Below are 19,322 nucleotides of genomic sequence, written 5' to 3'. Positions count from 1 at the left end.
AACTCCTTTGACATTTACAGGGGGCTAACCCCGACCACCTTTCTCTGTAAGAAAATCAACTTAGAGCTCTAGTTAATAAGTCTCCAGGGTACAATAGGTGTGTTCCAATTCAAATTCCTCAGAAGGCTTTCTAACCTGCTTGACAAGTTTCTGGACTCTTACAATTATGCATGTGATTGTTCATAGCCTCCCAACCATGAGAGGCACAGGAAGTTTAAGATATTCTAACAATGCAGAGCCTCTCGGGGAGTTAGAAATTGTTAAAATAGAACTAATAGAGGATTTCTTTGTTGAGCTAATGCCTGCTGCCAAGTTTCCATATCCCTTACTCACTGTGTCCCTGGGAGTGTATTGCTTAATATAGTTGGTATATAGAAACATAAGTAGAAGCTTTAATGTTAATAATAACTTAGACCCTTGAGATAATAAATTATTCCCTTGATTATCCCCCACTGCACCTTTGTCCTATAGGAATACAACTCTATCTAGTGCTTTCAGGGAGTGGCACCATACTTTAAGAAAAATCATCTCTGGAGAAAATAAATTTTTCTGGTTGACTAAATTTTATCAGAAGAAGAATGTTAGCAGGTCTCCTTACCAGAAGATGATGTAAATCACCTAAAGCTTTTGTAAATGATAAGTTTGCAGAAAGAAAGCCTGGTTCCGATAAGGGTCAAGGACTGCTGATCTTGCATGACTTTGCATCCCCTATTATCTTCTATGTACAACTTAGGGTATAAAAACTACTTGGAAAAATAAAGTTGTGGAACTTGCTCAACAGGCTTGGTCTCCCCGTGTCATTCTTGCTTTCGTTTCTCTCCTATTCTTCGCTGTTCTTCCTTAAGGGTGAATGACTGGAGCGTGGGGGCTCTCTGAGACCACTTACTTGCCTGGGCTTCTAAGACCCACTCGAGAAGGTACCCAGTGTGGGGCACCTTCCGTGATTCAAGAGACTGCTTGCAGCCTCCGTGGTCAGGGCAAGTTCGGTGTCATGGACTTTATTGGTTTCCCACGTAAACCAGTCATATCAAGCCTCTGATCTCTCTGTTGTGCCATCCTTTTCGCTAACGCCGTCCTCCTGAGGGAATCCTTGGATCCAACCAGGGCTGGACCCCAGCATCTGAGGTTAATGATATTTCTCTTGGCAATTTTAATTCCAGAGTGTGCTTCTTCCAGCCCAACGTTCTCATGATGTATTCTGCATATAAGTTAAATAAGCATGGTGACAATATACCTCCTTGATGTATTCCTTTTCTATTTGGGACCAGTCTGTTGTTCAATGGCCAGTTCTAACTCTTGCTTCCTGACCCGCATACAAGTTTGTCAGGAGGCAGGTCAGGTGGTCTGGTATTCCCATCTCTTTCAGAATTTTTCACAGTTTGTTGTGATCCACATAGTCAAAAGCTTTGACATGGTCAATAAAGCAGAAATAGATGTTTTCCTGGAACTCTCTTGCTTTTTTGATGAACCAGCGGATGTTGGCAATTTGATTTCTGGCTCCTCTGCTTTTTCTGAAACTAACTTGAACATCCGGAAGTTCATGGTTCACGTATTGCTGAAGTGTGGCTTGGAGAATTTTGAACATTACTTTACTAGCGTGTGAGATGAATGCAATGGTGTGGTGGTTTGAGCATTCTCTGGCATTGCCTAAAAGTATATTTCAGTGAGAGGAAGATAAAAACTTTATCATCACATGACACTGTTAATTAAAATACCTGGTTTATGGAAACAGAATAAAATGTGGTTTTCTGGGGCTAGTGGAAATGGACTCTGATGATCCAAGTTACAAACTTTTAGTCATAGGTTGACTAATCACACTACGGATGATACTGTAATAGGGGCAGGATGGACATGGAGCTGCAGCCCTTAGCTCAAGACCATTAGTGATGTCAGAAGTCCAGCTTCACCAACAGTCAGCCTGTCAGGAGTGTAGTAAAAGATATAGTGCAACCTTTGTCCATGGCCCTCCAGACTCTCTGGTGTTGGGCTGGGTAGTGGGCTGCAGAGGTTGGGGAAAGACTAAAGGCTATGATTTGAAGAGTTGGTGATGGTCACGGAGGCCTGGCATGTTGTGAGTCATGAGTTCACAAAGAGTTGGACACAATTGAGCAACAGAACTGAACTGAAAGCCCTTGCTTGAGCTACTTGCTGGCCTCGCCCAGGGTTGGTAGCAATAGCTAACCTCTTCCATGGCTACCCCCCTTGTCCTAGTGGCTGCGCCAATCTGCATGGCTCAAAATCTTTGGAACTGGCCCACTTTTTGGTGAGAATGAGGAGACTCAGGGTCAGCTGCTTACCAAGCAACTAACTCTCTCATTGAACATGGTTGGGCAGGGTATGGGGACCTTGGTAAGGGGAGGGCACAGACAACTGCCTCTTCAGCAGAGATTAGGCACTGGTGGGAATACAAAGACTAGATGCTGGATGAATGCTCCCAGACAGGATAACTAGCCTGCCCAGGGACACCCTCCTCCTAACCAAGACATTGGAAGGTGAAAGTCATGCTTGGAATTTTTCCTTTCAACATAGGGAATGTTTTGCTAGATGTTTACAGGAACACAATTACCTCACTCTGACCTTACTTAAAAAACAGAGGACCCATCACCATGAGGTTTGTAACTGCTAATCACACCCATCCCTCTCCACTTTCCACAGTAAGTGGGCTTTGCTGAAAACTTTAGGGGATTGCAGAATTTTTAAACGTATATGCCTCCTGTTTCCTTTCATGGCCCAACCATAAAACTCTCTCTGCTTTAAACTGAACTGTTCTGCTATTGCTTGGCCTAACAATATTGTGTACAGTGGTATTCACTAAGAGCGGCACTTTCTCTCTCAATTCTGTCTAGGTAACAGACAATCTGAGATAAAGCCTCATTCCAAACCACATTTAATCATTAAAGTATGTGCATTTTATCATTGTTCTGTAGAAAGCAAATACTAATGGCTACCTCAAATACTAGGTGAATTTAGAACAAAGTAACTGTGACACATGTTGTGATCAGGTCTTATTTGAAGAATACTTATTATTCTGAAAATTTTATAATGAAATGTGCTTGCTAGGATCAGTTCAATTGCTCAGTCAGGTCTGAATATTTGTGAACCCATGACTGCAGGAAGTCAGGCTTCCCTGTCCTTCCACATCTCTCAGAGATTATTCAAATTAATATCCATTGAGTAGATGATGTCATCCAACCATCTCCTTGACTGTCATCCCCTTATCCTCCTGCCATAGATCTTTCCCAGAATCAGGGTCTTTTCTGTAAAAATCTGCTCTTCACATCAGGTGACCAAAGTATGGTAGCTTCTGCTTCAGCATCAATACTCTCAATGAATATTCAGGACTGATTACCTATAGAATTGATTGGTTTGACCTTCTTGCTGTCCAAGGAATTCTCAAGATCTTCTGTAACACCACAGTCCAAAAGCATCAATTCCTCAGCACTGAGCTTTCTTTATGGTCCATCTATGTATGTCCATTAAAAAACCCATAGCTTTGACTATATGGACCTCTGTTAGTAAAATAATGGGTCTGCTTATTATTATACTGTCTAGGTATGTCACAGGTTTTCTTCCAAAGTGCAAGAATCTTTTAATTTTTTGTCTGCAGTGATTTTGGAGCTCAAGAAAATAAAGTATGACACTATTTCCATCCCCATCCTCGCATCTATTTACTATAAAGTGATGGAATTGAATCCTACAATCTTAATTTTTTGAATATTGAGTTTTAAGCCAGCTTTTTCACTCTCCCCTTTCACTTTCAACCAGAGGGTCTTTAGGTTACTTCTCTTTCTCCCATAAGGTTGGTGTCATCTGAATATCTGTGGTTTTTGATGTCCCTCCCTGCAATCTTGATTCAGCTTGTGCTTCATCCAGTCTGGCATCCTGCACGATGCATTCCACATGTGAGTTATATAAGCAAGATGATAACATTCAGACTCGACTCGACGTACTCCTTTCCCAATTTGGGAACAGTCTATTGTTCAAGTCTTGTTTTAAATGTTGCTTCTTAACCTACACACATGTTTCTCAAGAGGTGGGAATGTGGTCTGATATTCCCACATTTTAAAGAAATTTCCAGTTTGTTGTGATCAGTTCAGTTCAGTTCAGCCGCTCAGTCGTGTCCAACTCTTTGCCACCCCATGAATTGCAGCACACCAGGCCTCCCTGTTCACCACCAACTCCTGGAGTTCACTCAAATTCACGTCCATTGAGTCGGTGATCCAGCCATCTCAGCCTCTGTCGTCCTCTTCTCCTCCTGCCCCCAATCCACTTTAGCATAGTCAATAGATCATATGTTGAATGGGGGGAAAAAAATAAATAAAAATAATACACAAACATAAAATACACTTTTTTTGTCCTTGTGGACTTTTAGTGTTTTGCTTACCATGTGCATCACACTATGATTTAATACTTATTCAATAATAGAAATGTTTTCTTTCTGTTATGACTCTGTGGAGAGGATTTCTTGATTGGGGAGAAATTTTGTTTTCATCTGTGTTACTCAAAACTACCAATTTTTCTTGTGCAACTGCTTTTTAGGTTGGGGAATTCTGGTTATTGGGGTGAAATCTGGGAGGCAGATGAATATACAGTTGGCAAAGAATCTGCCTACAATACAGGAGACCTTGGTTTGATTTCTGGGTCAGGAAGATCTCCTGGAGAAGAGATAGGATATCCACTCCAGTATTCTTGTGCTTCCCTTGTGGTTCAAATGGAAAAGAATCAACCTGAAATGTGGATGACCTCGGTTTTATATCTGGGTTGGAAAGATCCCCTAGAAAACGGAAAGGCTACCCACTGACCTGGAGAATTCCATGGGCTAGTCCATGGGGTCTCAAATGTTAGACATAATTGAGCGACTTTCACTTCACTTTACTTCACCTCATCAAGTGGAAAAAAGAAAATCAATATTATGAATAAATTGTATTATCTTCAAGTTTGTATGTTGAGAACTTAAATCTCTACTTTGTAGGCAGTCTAAACGAGAGCAAATGGTTATTTCTTCCTGATCCTATTAGGAAATAGGACCTCTAAATAGGCAGATGGGTAAGTATGACTAGTTCTTTATAAGAAAGGGGGATCAGTCAGAGACACACAGGGCATTACTATGTGAAGACAAAGCCAGAAGTTGTCCAGTTACAATCAAAAAGAGGCCCCAGAAGAAAATAAACATGCTACCACTGATTATTGCCTTGATCCTCAGAAGTTTGTGAAAACATTTATTTAAACTACCTGGTATAGGGCACCTTGTTATGGTTACCCTAGCAAAACAATACACTTGCTTTGAAAAAAGGCTTTCAATTTCAAATGAGAGCTCCTTTTCTTACCTAGGTTCTCAGGGAAAGGAAACTGGTAAAGAACTGTCTTACACATAAACTGATAATCCTCACATATTCCTAATTCTCCCTAAGAGCTTTCAGTCTATTTTAGAGATTGAAATGGGCTAGAACTTATTTCTGATTCATGGGTAAAGTTGACCTAGGTAATATTAGAATGAATATAATTTTCAAGAAATTGTAGAATAAAATAAGCATATCAGGAAGGCATCCCGATCTGGTAAAAGCAATAAATTCCTCTCTTTTTATCCTTATCATAGATCTCTTTCTAAAATCCTAGGATACAAAGGGTAGTGACCAAGACATTGCTGCCTATTTCTTTAATAATATCACAAAGTTGTGATGTCATGGTGAGAGGGTAACACGCAGGAAGGCCAGGGGTCTCCAAATGGAGGAAATAGCCTGCAAGTGTCAGACATTTTTTTCTCTCTTAAGTGGCAGGAGGAAGGAAATTAGCAATATTTTTTTTTTTTCCTTCTCTATACAAATTTAAAAGGAGGTGTCTCTTAAAATACTGTGTTGCCATAATGACACCTGGTTTCACCTGAAGTTAACTATTCTCAAACCTAGAGATAACCAATGCATTTCTCTTATGGAAATATTTATCTTAAGCTATGCTAATGTGCTATGCATTTGCCCCAAACTCTGTCTTCAATTCGGTTCCACCTCTTGGTTCAGAATCTACTTGACAAACCAGCATATTATACTCAGATATTGTTCCCCTAATCTATGTAAACAAAATTATTTGTATGGTGATCTGTCCTTCTGCAAGATTCAAGTTAATCATTTTATGTCCCAGGATGAGCCATTTGGTGCCAAGATTATCCCAAAAATTCATTTTAATGGGTGAGGGGCCTGGTGCCATTCTGAGTTTTAGGACATTCCTTTCTTTTATTAACAGATTGCTAGTGAATATATAACATCTGAAGACTAACAGGGAGGTGCTCTTTCTGCCCCCTTCTGATGCATGTGTCAGAAGCTTTCTCTATCTCCTTTTTACTTTAATAAAACTTTATTACACAAAAGCTCTGAGAGATCAAGCCTCATCTCTGGCCCCGGATTGAACTCTTCTCCTCTGGGGGCCAAGAATCCCGACATCTTTTTTCATTCAACAACAACCTTTCATCTTGGGGGCTTGTCTGGGATCCTTCAGGACAAGGTAGGATGTTTGGAGCCTTAGTTCTTTATTCTCTTAACAAATACGTTTTCTCCTGTGCTTTACTAACTCTATAGTGTGCTTATGTGAATGAATGACATGCCCTGTGCGAAGCAACTGAGAAGCCCTGCTCTGCGGTTCCACAGTGATCTCACACGGCTTATGGCAGAAACCTGTCGTAGGTTCATAGCGACCTGCCAACATCAAGAGGCACTCAATGTCTCCAGGAACCGACCAGAAATGGGCAAAGCGTGTGGACCAAACTCTCCTTTCTCAGTCAAACTTTTCAGTCTCTTTGACCATTTCATAACTCCTTGGGAATTAGAAGTACTAACCTAATCTATCGGATCATAGACTTTCAAGTATACTGTTACTGTGTACTGTGGCTTATGTCCCAAACTTGGATTGGTAGTCAAGAAAGCGCCTAGCCTCTCTAGGAATCGAAAGTTCAGAAGCTAGATGGAGCTCTAGCTCCAAGAACATCTCTGAGGTTAAAGGTTACTCAGATTGGGACTGCAATGGGTTCTTTTCCTTTGGTAATGTTGGCTCTTAGTGGACCAGAGGAGGCTTTTATACTGCTGTGGCGATGCTTGGAAGGAACATCTCAGTTTTATGTTCATATTGGTCTTATTGTGGTCAGGAACATACTCAGGGTTGTGCACAGGCACTCAGGTGACAAATGTTTCCCCCAGTGGTCTTAGCTTGGGAGGCATTCCAGAAGGTTACTCTGTACCCTACGTGGCATCAGAGGCAAGCAAGGTTAATGGTGAAGAGCTGGACATCAGGTAGGGATGCCATCAGGTCTACCCCTGGTGCATCCCCACTGTGTCTCGGTGGTAGAACTGGGAGGGATGAGTATGGTGCCTGTGTTGGTAAGGGACAAACTAAGTCCGACCAGGAAGGAAAAGCTTTTGGTATAAAGTCTGTCTACACCCAAGTCTAGAGCAGGGAGGGATGCCTCCAGTAGAAAGAAGGCGCTGTTCGCTTTTTTAAAATCTCTTACAGACGGGAGCAAATAATTCCAGCCTCACTTCTTTGAACTGTATCCTGAAAAACTGGGATAGATTTGATCCCCAGGGCTTAAAGAAGACACACCTGGTCTTCCTATGTGATACTGCATGGCCATGGTATCCATTGGAGGACGGTGAACAGTGGCCAGTTGGAGAGTCTCTGAAGTATAATACTGTTTTACAATTAGACCGGTTCTGTAAGGAACAAGGGAAATGGGTAGAAGTAGCATATATGTTGTCCTTTTTCTCTCTGTGAAATAAGCCAGACTTATGTCCTAAGAGTATAGATTTGGGCGTGAAACCTTAAGCTCCCTCCTGTCCTCCTACTTTGCCCCTGTACCTGGGGCTCCAAACTGAGCAAACTGAAAGCCAGAAAACCCCCCTCAGAAGGGTTGGCTTTGTCTCAGTGGAGACCCAAACTGAGATTCAAACTGCCTTGGTCTCAGTGGAAATCCAAACTGAGATTCAAACTGCCCACATGAAGGTCCAAACAACTCCTGTCTTAGTATGACCTCAGACTACTCTGGTTTTAGTAGAAACTCAGACCATCAAAGTAAGAGATGAGATGGAGGACACAAGACCAAGAGAAAGACAAAAACAGGTTTCTCAAATCTATCCCTGAGATCACAGAGAAGCCAGAGAGACTGAGGAACAGCCACACAAGCTGTGCCCTCTTCATGAAACACCCACTGGGAGAAATAATCAGTCTGTGAGAGTTAATAAGCCTTTTTCTTATCAAGAAATACAAAGAATCAAGGTAGACCTGGGAGACTAAAGGACCCAGAAAAATATATTAGAGCTTTTAAAATGTTACTTTGCTTTATGACCTTACTTGGAAGGATGTGATGTATATCTTGGGACAAATGCTGACTCCCGACTCAAAAGACTGGGGTTTTGGGAAAAGCGGTTGCTTATGGAGATGAATGGAGATAAATGAATCAGTAGGAAAGAGGGAGAAAGAGATAGCGGCCATCCCTACTTGGAATCAGGCGATCCCAACTACAGAACCAGACTGGGACTACAACACAGCTAAAGAAGATGGGATCAGAGTCATTTTGTCAGATGTATTCTTGAAGGACTCAGGCAGGCAGTTTCTAAGCCTTTAAATATGACAAATTGGTAAACATAGAACAGGAGGTGAAGGAAGGCCCTGGTAAATTCCTAGATAAACTGAGAGAAGCCCTTCACAGACTCACTGAGATTGATCCTGAAAGTGAAGAGGGAAAAGTGATCTTAAAGGATAGATTTCGTACTCAGTCGGCTCCAGATATCGGTCGTGAGCTATTAAAACAGTCGTTTGGAAAAAATCAGTCTTTAGATACTCTGTTACAACTGGCCCAGGCAGTGTATTACGGTAGGGATTATGAGAAAAAGAAAGAAAGGCAAAAAAAAAAAAAAAAAAAAAGACAAAGGAAAAGGCAGAAGCCTTCACAATGGCTATGAAAAACGTTCCAAAACAGCCTGAGAAAGATGCCCAGAGGGACCTAGGTGAAAAGGGATGGGCTTGCTATTACTATGGAAAAGAGGGGCACCTCAGCTAGGATAGCCCTCAGGCATCTAAGCCTCCTCTGGCTCCATGTCCAGTCTGCAAAGGACCACACTGGAAGAGAGACTGCCCCCGAGCCATAGGTCTCTCAAGACAATAAGGACTGAAGGTGCCCAGGGGTCCCAACCCAAGCTCCCGTCCTAATTACACCTGAGGAACCCTGGGTATTAGTAATTTTGTGTGTGGGGGTGGGGGGGGGGTGCAATCTGTCGATTTCCTTTTAGAAACCGGGGCAACTTACTCTGTGCTTACTGAAGCCCCTGGCCCACTTTCTTCCCGATCTGCTTTCATAATAGGACTGTCTGGACAAGCCAAAGGGTATAATTTCATTTGTTCTTTATCTTGCAACTGGGATTCTGTGTTATTTTCACAGGAGTTTCTGATTCAGCTAGAATCTCCCTCACCCCTTTTGGGGAGGGATATACTGAGCAAGGTCCATGCCTCTGTTTTCATGAATATGGAGCCCTCCCTTTATCTCCCTTTAGTTGAACAAAATGTAAATCTTAAGAGTATGGACTGATGGGAAATCTGTAGGTCAAGCACAAAATGCTATTCCTGTAGTTGTCAAGCTCAAAGACCCTCACTTATTTACAGTGGAAGCAGTATCCACTGAAACCTGAGGTTAAGGAAGTGTTAAAAACCATCATTGAAAATTTAAAGAAGCAGGAACTATTAATTCCCTGTAAGAGTCCCTGCAACATTCCTATTTGGGGTATAAAGAAATCAAATGGTAAATGGACACTAGTTCAAGATTTACATATAGTAAATGAGGCTGTAGTTCCTTTACACCCCATGGTGCCTAATCCTTATACTCTATTGTCTGAAATTCCTGAATAAGCCAAATATTTCTCAGTAATTGATTTAAAATATGCCTTCTATTCAGTGCCTTTTGTGGAGGAAAGTCAATTTCTATTTGCCTTTGAAGACGCTACACAGCCAGATTCCCAGTTAACCTGGACAGTTTTGTCCCAGGGATTTTGTGAAGGTCCTCACTTACTTGGACAAAGTTTGTCACAGGATCTACAAAACTGTAATAGCTCTGGAGTGGTGGTGCTACAATATGTAGATGATATTTTGCTCTGTGCTGAGACAGAGGAAGCTTGTTCACTAGCCTCAGATTTCTTAAACTTTCTGGCAGGCTGTGGTTACAAGGCATCAAGAGAAAAGGCTCAACTTTGTCAACAATCAGTTAGATATCTGGGCCTAATCATATCAGAAGGAACTAGGACCATAGGAGAATTAAACCTATATTAAATCATCCCCCTACCTATGACTTTAAGACAATTGAGAGGATTTTTGGGAAATACAGTTTACTGTCAAGCATTTGGATTCTGGGTTATGGGGAACTTGCCCAGCCTTTATAGAAACTCATCACTCAGCAGGCCCAAACTGACAAACTGGTTTGGTCTCCAGATACTCAAAAGGCTTTTAAGGTTCTTAAGACTGCTATCCTACAAGTTCCAGCTCTGAGCCTACCCACAGGGTCAGAATTTAATTTGTTTGTCGCTGAAAGAAAAGGTATGGCCTTGGGAGTTTCGACACAACCCTAAGGGCCTCACCAGCAACCTTTTGCTTATCTAAGCAGAAAATTAGATGTAATTTTAAGTGGGTGTCCCCACTGCCTAAGAGTAATTGGGGCAGTGGCTTTATTAGCACCTGAAGCTTTAAAAATAATTAATGGATGAAATCTTACTGTACTGACTTCTCATGATGTGAGTAGAATCTTAAATTCTAAGGTTAATATTTGGATGACAGACAGTAGGCTTCTTAAATATCAGTCATTGTTGTTTAAAGGACCAGTAACTAAGCTTAAAGTTTCTGAAAATTTAAATCCTGCCACTTTCCTTCCTGAGAAGGAAATTAAAACACCTGATCACCATTGTTCCCAATTCCTACCTTTAAACCATGCATCTTGGGAGGATCTAATGGATACCCCATTAGACAATCCTGACATGGTAATATTTACAGATGGCAGTTCTTTTGTTCGCGATGGAAAGCGTAAAGTAGGTTACACCATGGAGACTGCTGAACAGGTTTTGGAGGCAAAAATCTCTCCCCCAGGGAACCAGTGCTCAGTTAATGGAGCTTGTGGCTCTGACTCAAGCTCTAGAGTTAAGCAAAGGACAGCGAATAAATATCTACACTGATTCTAAGTATACTTATTTAACTTTACAGGCTCATGCTGCGATATGGAATGAAAGACAGTTTAAAACAGCAACAGGAGAACCTATTAAGCATTTCAGAAGGATTGAGAGACTTTTAACTACTATATATTGTACTAAAGAAGTAGCTGTTATGCATTGCAAAGGGTACAGCAGGGATGGGATTAAAGTAGCCCAAGGTAATCAGTTGGCTGACTGTCAAGCCAGAAAAGCGGCACTTTATGAAACCCCTTCACTACAGATGCCTTTGATCTGGACAGGTTCTGTGGAACAGGAAAAACTACAATATACTGAGGAAAAATTAGAAAGACATGAAGAAAAGAGGAACAAAGGTTACTGATAAAGGATGGTTATAGTCCAAGAATGAACGATTAACAATTCCTGAAAATGCTTAGTGGAAAATTCTTAAGAGTTTATACCAGAGTTTTCACTTTGGAGCAGAGAGTACTTACCAAATGGCTTCTCATTTTTTTTGAAGGTAAAAATGCAATGAAAACATCAAAGAATATTATCAAAAGATATGAGGTTTGTCAGAAAAATAATCCAAAGACTGAAAAGCTAGAAAAATCTGGATTACAACCAAAGGGAAATATCCTGGAGAGGACTGGGAAACTGATTTTACTCATCTGCCAAAAGCTAATGGATATTCTTGCTTACAAGTTTGGGTGGATACTTTTACTAGATGGATTGAGGCTTTTCCCTGTCGTAGTAAACAGGCCAAGGAGGTTATAAAGATTTTAATCCATGGAATTATCCCCAGGTTTGGGCTGCCATGGACCCTTCAGAGTGACAATGTCTCTGCCTTTAAAGCTGCTGTAACTCAGGGGGTATCTAAAGCTCTAGGAATAAAATATCACTTACACTGTTCCTGGAGACCCCAATTCTCAGGAAAGGTTGAAAAAGCTAATGACATTATCAAAAGACATATGTGCAAATTATTGAAGAGACTCAAGACAATTGGATTTAAGTCCTACCCATAGCTTTAATGAGGGATCGAACTGCCCCCATAAAGGAGGGACTGTCCATATTTATGGAAGGCCTTTCTTATGCACAGACATTGTTATAGACCCTGAAGCCTTGGAATTACCTAGTTATGTAACTCAGCTCTCAGCTTTTCAACAGGCATTAACAGAACTCTGGGAGATGACTCCTGACACAGCCTCTGAGTCAAGCAAGCCTCTATTTGAACCAGGAACTGAAGTCCTCATGAAAACATTGGGATCTGGGGGCCCATCCCTCAAGCTCCTCCGGGAAGAACCTTACCAGGTTATTCTTTCTTCTCCCACAGATGTCAAAGTGCCAGGAAGTGATTCGTGGGTACATCATACTCTAGTTAAGAGGTGGCAACCTGACCAAAACTAAGTGACACCATTTTATGTCTTTACTATCTTGCTCTGACTTTGTAATTTTCAAATGGGCCAGATAATCTGTGTGAGCCTACTTCTGCTGACTCCAAAAATCTTGAGTCTGCCGTTTGATCCACAAGACAATGCCTTCCTGTCCTGGGCTCACTCCTACACTGCATTCCACAATGGTCTAACTGCTGGGTCTGCGGAGCACTCCCCTCTTCATTGGTGGAAGGCTTGCCATGGTGGACATCTCCACTTCAAGGAAAATACTTTCTTTAAGTCTGTGAGTACTTTCTACAACAATCATATGTGATGCCTCTTCTTCATCTGATGACATCTAACAACCTTAAAATGGATGGGTGCAACATGTTGCAGTTTAATTATAGACATAATGTGACTTTCAATTTTTATTTTAACTTGTTTTAATGACTATGTTGCCTTACAGCTGAAACTGTGTAACTGGATTTGTTTCTAGTCCCATGAAAGCTTTTAAGTTACAAATGGTTACTCAAACTCCTGCTACTGCTGCAGCTTCCTCCAACTACTATTTGGGGGCCCTGGATCAGATATCCTCAATATTAGGATTAGGAGAATATGTTGTCTCACCAATTTAAGGACAAGGCCCCTTGTCAGCTTGGAAGCAGTTATGGAAGGAGAATAACACCCCTTTTCCCTAGGCAACATAATTCTCCTAAAAGAAAAGGGGTGAATGAGAGGGTAACAGGCAGGAAGGCCAGGGGTCTCCAAATGGAGGAAATAGCCTGCAAGTGTTAGACATTTTTATTACTCTTAAGTGGCTGGAGGAAACAAACTAGGGATTTTTGTTTTTGTTTTTGTTTCTCCTTCTCTATACAAATTTAAAAGGAGGTTTCTCTTAAAATACTGTGTTGCCATAATGACACCTGGTTTCACCTGAAGTTAACTATTCTCAAACCTAGAGATAACCAATGCATTTCTCTTAGGGACATGTTTATCTTAAGCTATGCTAATATGCTATGCATTTACCCCAAACTCTGCCTTCAAGTCGGTTCCACCTCTTGGCTCAGAACCTACTTGACAAGCCAGCATGTTATACTAAGATATTGTTCCCCTAATCTATGTAAATGAAATTCTCTGTCTGGTGATCTGTCCTTCTGCAAGATTCAAGTTAATCATTTTATGTCCCAGGATGAACCATTTGGTGTTAAGATTATCCCAAAATGCATCTTAATGGGTGAGGGGCCCTGGTGCCATTCTGAGTTTTAGGACATTCCTTTTTTTTTTTTTTTTTTATTTAATTAACAGACTGCTAGTGACTATATAACATGCAGCTAAAGACTAGCAGACTCTTTCTGACACCTTCGGATGCCTATGTCAGAAGCTTTCTCTATCTCCTTTTTACTTTAATAAAACTATTATACAAAAGCTCTGAATGATCAAGCCTCGTCTCTGGCCCCGGATTGAATTTTTCTTCTCCGGGGACTAAGAATACCAGCATCATTTTTCATTCAACAACAACCTTTCAATGGCACCCATACCTCCCTCAAACTCCTGTAGCCAAGACACTAAGCTGCAATAGCCATGGGGCAGCCTGGAGGATCATACACCCTTCCAAACTATTGCAACTACCTGGGCTTTTCCCATGGACAATTTGTGTCATCTTCTCCAAGACAGAATTTGTAGTTTACGACAACTCTTCTCATCAGTCCTCTGGATTCCTGAGATCCCCAAGAGACCACCATTCCAGATTGCAAACTACATGCCTGAAAACAAAACAAATAGGAATACAATCTAGTACAAACTGAAGGGCTTCAACCCATAAAGATGTGCATGGTCCTCAACCCCTCAAGGGCTCTGATGAGCAGCAAAACCACAGTTCCAGGCAAGGTCACAGTTAACACCTGCTGCCATGCCAGGAACATATCACAAGTACAAATAGAATGCAGAATTTAAGTTTTCTACCAACTTGAGAGATTGTGCCAAAAATACCTCCCAATCTTCCATCTTAGCCACGTGTAAAGGACAGACTCTGTACTGCAGCACATCAGGCCAACATCACACTCAACTGAGAATATTTAGAGGTAACAGTAGCAGGCAAGAGAGGATTTCACCCAGATTGAAGTAATATAAAAGCCTTTTGTGCCAGTTTCAGAGAGAAAGTCTTCATCTGCCAGATGACCCAGGAGACAGGATGCAAATCACCAACAATCAAATTAGACACAAATCAGGGCTATGGAACTTAATCAAGAAATTCCAGTGCAGGTCTGTCTGCAGCCGTTAATTGCCATTCCTCAATGATTTCATTCAATCAGCAGACAGTTCAAAATATGGACAATGGTCAGGCACTAGTGGAAGATGTTGAAGACGGTAAGAATGGGGACAGAGAATGGCACAGATTGGTGATAAGATGGAGGAAGATAGAGAGGAGAACGAGGGGAAGCTTTCAGAGCTAGGATCAGGGTTTCTGAGGCAGTGGGAGCTGTTCCAGGCCTGGTTGCTGGCCTTGAGTACATACTTCAAAACAAAACAAAACAGAACAAACAAACAAGCAAAAAATGTTGTTTCTGGCCTTAATGAACTTTTGTAATATTAATGTCTCAACATGCTAGACTAGGCCAACAGCAGTCATACAGTTTATAAATGCAGGAGATATTATTTGGGGGGGGGGTGACTTGTGGGAGACTTGCTATGTGTATTTGAACACATAGCCTACTTAATAGAGCTGGAGTCAGGATTCATCTATATGTAGACAATTCTCATGCATATTTCAATTATGAGATCATATAATAGCATATCTAGGATTTCACTTTTTCTCTTTGAATATTTTTTCTACTTGTACAACAGGAAGATAGCACTATCTTGGAAATCATATTATTGTATTTGGACTTTTCTGTCACCTTTCCAACTCTTCCAATTGTGCCTAATGACTTCCAGCCACTAAATATGGCCCACTTTATAGTAACTCCTCCTTCATGCCAGAGGCTCTCAAGAATATGTAAAATGCAAATGAACAGACAAACCAACCTTCTGAGGAGTTTTGGATATACAGAAAGACCATAGGAAAATAGGTCATGAATTGTTTGATTGATATACTAGTGTCAGGAAAATCTGATGAGAATTCAGCAAACCTTATAAATAGTTCATTTGTTATAATTATCAATAAGTCCCTATTTCTCCTAGATAGTTCTCATTAAGTCTCTCCCCTCATCATATACACTGCATCTAGTTGATGATCCTGCTTGATCTCAAATGTAAACCACACTTTTCAACTTCTTTCTTAGACTTCAGACAGGAATACTGATGATCTCTTTGGCCATCCTCTTTGTTTTACTGTAAAAATCAGGAGTCTAGCTCGTTTTTTCTGACACCAAATATACCCCTGTGGAGGCCATCCTTTCATATTCCTAACATTCTCTCCTTTTTCCCCTGAGGATCCAGATACCTCATTCAAGACTTCTTATGTGTTTCTCATATAGACAATTGTGACCACTCTCATGATCTCTTACCAATCTTACAAACTATGAAATAGGCAAATATGTTAACTGCTTGGAAAATGTCACTAATACCTGAGAACTTCTTCGTAAAAAGGACATTCATCCTTACTGAAACATTCTGGGGAACAGACTAGTAGGTTGGTGGAAATGAATTCATATCCTTACTGTGGAAAGTATTGTGGAATACAATGAAATCTACAAGCTCTTTCTCTTGTGATTTAAAAACAGGCATGACAGCATGGCATGGAAAACACAGGAAGCAGAGAGAAGTTTGTGCTTCTCTGATTCTATGACAGACCTGTTCAAGTCATAAAGTAGCCTGTACCTACTTTATGGTAGGAAGTAGTAGGTAGAAAGTATTTGGGCCTCAATGCTAAAATGTACTCACTTCAGAGCAAACCACTGTGCTCTTTCCCTCTCTGCTGCTGCTAAGTCGCTTCAGTTGTGTCTGACTCTGTATGTCCCCATAGATGGCAGCCCATCAGGCTCCTCTGTCCCTGGGATTCTCCAGGCAAGAATACTGGAGTGGGTTGCCATTTCCTTCTCCAATGCACGCATGCAGGCTAAGTTGTTTCAGTCGTGTCCAACTCTGTGCAACCCTATGGACAGCAGTGCACCAGGCTCCTCTGTCCACAGGATACTCTAGGCAAGAATACTGGAGAGGGCTGCCATTTCCTTCTCCACTTTCCTTCTCTAGACAAGGGAAAAGTTAAGCTAGAGCTTATTATTCACAAATAGAAAGAGAAATATCCCTGTGGATCAGGCTTCCTAAGCCAAGACAAGGGTTATTTCAGATGACAGGAAGCAAGTTCCAAAATGTGAATTGAGAAAAGAAAGCACAACACTCACCTCATAGGAAAACACTTTTTACATTTTTTAAAGAAAAGAAACATCCAGTAGTCTATTAAAAAAAAAAAAAAGAAAAGGCACAAAAAATTAGAAATCTAAGGCATAACCCTTCAGTATGAACCAGATGAAATCCTATCAGAAAAGAAAGAACATTTTTGTATCTGACATTAAGTTAGATGTCTGATCAGTTGTGTCTGATTCTTTGCAACACCAAGGAGTGTAGTCCACCAGGCTCCTCTCTTATTCGGATTTTTCATACAGGAAAACATGTGCAGCTTTTCATTTCTAACTATATTTCATTAAGTTAGATTTACAGAGCTGAAGAAAAACATTATGTGTGTGTGGTTTTTTTTTTTTTTTTTTTTTTTTTTTACATTTTATCAAGACAAAGCAAACCATATAAGCTCTTTGCTCCAGAGAGTCTTTACGAAATTCAAAAGTTGTATTTGTGAATGAGTCCTATTTATAATATTGTGAACTGGCATGAGTCAAGGCAAATAAGTGACAGATTACATTAAAAGATTAACTTCTGGAAATCTGACCTACCTTACATTCAGTGACATCAATTATGTTTCTAAACCATAAAACAACAGAAGAGCCACTCTTTTTTTTTTTTTTTTTATCATTCAATACCTAGCAAAGGAGAAATAGATGGAGTAGAGTACACAGAAGAGGAACATAAATCTCTGTGTCAGACACAGTCAATTTTCTATATTTTCACTTTTTTTTTTCTTTCTAGATATCATCTCCTAGAAATTCCTAATAAGTGTAATGATGCTGCAGATCTTTTGCTGTCTTGGTGCTGGCAGTAAAACAGGTCCATGGCCTGGGGCACTGATTTTCCCTCAGAGCTCCAGGAATAAGTCAATAGGTCCTGTCTTTATGTTCTCTGTAAGAGATTCTAGAGATCAGGTTTTGGCAACACCCACATGGACACAGAACTCATAGGCATGTACCACCAATTGCAGATTAGGAACTTGTTACCATTTGTGCCTCCTGGACATGGTTTGCAACAAGCTCAACAACTACCACATACAGTGGTAGACTTTATACCTACAATTAAAATACAAAGTACAGGTGATGCTGGGTTGAAGAGATGCTGGGTATGTATCCAGAAGTATCAGCACCCATGTGGAAATCATACAGGGGCTGATTGACATTAATTTCAGGTTACTGTATCTGATGTAAATAAATATATTTTATATCATGCTGCTACAACTATGTGGAACAGTGGCTGCTTATGCTGTATTTCAAGGATGGCTGTTATATATTCCATAATTAGGTCCTACCACCTATTCCTACCATCCTATCACTGTAAGAAATATTCACAGAAAAGGAAAACACACACACACACACACACACACACACACTAATTTTGCAGCCTGGCACTAGAGCTACTTTATTCTTAGAGTAGGGAAGGGGCTTAGAATCAGTTTCTTCTACTCATACTAATTCCAGGCAAGAAGAAAATACATTCTGAGACTGTAAAGCAGATAGGGTCCTCAAAACTTTGTTTATTCACATCTTTACTTGACATAATAGACATGAGAAACTTTCTCTCCTCCATTAAAATTTTCTGATGAGTTTCACTGTTGTAGAAACCATAGTGGGTGAGAGTCAAGTGGCACTCAGAGATGCAGAACAAGAGCGTTTATCCAGCAATGATGTAGGCTCAGCAGAGGCGCCTCCAGAGGTATGTCCTCGGACTTTGTTTTGGGCATCTTTTCATCAGCACACACTTCCAGGTTTTCAGGTCTTTCCTGCTCAAGCAGCTCGGATCCCTCCTCCCCAGGCAGCTTAGTTTCTCAGTGATGAATTAAGCAAGCAAGATGACAGAAGTGGAGGTGTTGAGTGATGAGCAAAAGGTGTTTTAGTAAGATACCAGAGGCAGAAGTTAGAAAGTTGTTATTTTAGAAGGGGTTGCTATTCTAGTTGGGGGTTCCCACCTCATTCCCCCTACTAATGCTCAGATTGCATCAGCAGCCATAAGAGAACATCATCCATTAATTGCTGAGATCCTTAAAAAACTGGCATTTGGATGGCCATTTTCAGTTCAACAACTGCTTCTGTGAACCCTGAATACAATCCTGAATAAAAGGATGTGATGCAGGGAATAAGTAAGCACATGGTGAGCATGACTCTATCCCAATCACTGTCTTAAAGCTTCCCAGCCAGGAGAAGCATCCTCCAAAGAGGGCTTCCATATCCCATCCATTCCAGGTATGAACTGAAACATGGGTAATCTTCCTGGTATTTTTAGCTATATCTGTCACAGCCTTTCCATTGTCATCTATTTGGAGTCACTAGTCAGTTTGGTTGAATTTCCCACAATCTTTTCCTTCCTCCACTAGTAACTAGTCTAGTGCCAGATGAATATGAATGGTGGCAATTCTCATCTGGGATTGTTGCTATGCCAGCAGTTCCAAGACAGTAGTAGTTTT

At 40.8% G+C, this 19,322-nt stretch overlaps 1 long non-coding RNA gene across 1 annotated transcript in view; it reads right to left on the bottom strand.

Moving 5' to 3' along the window:
- The window catches only part of LOC132344720 (uncharacterized), a 112,741-nt gene that overhangs the window by 18,791 nt on the left and 74,628 nt on the right, over positions 1-19,322 (bottom strand). The gene's annotated exons all lie outside the window — the stretch shown is intronic.

The sequence above is a fragment of the Bos taurus genome, chromosome Y (assembly GCF_002263795.3).
Source record: "Bos taurus isolate L1 Dominette 01449 registration number 42190680 breed Hereford chromosome Y, ARS-UCD2.0, whole genome shotgun sequence".
In the NCBI taxonomy this organism is placed as follows: domain Eukaryota; kingdom Metazoa; phylum Chordata; class Mammalia; order Artiodactyla; family Bovidae; genus Bos; species Bos taurus.
This window is presented reverse-complemented; position numbering and strand designations above follow the sequence as displayed.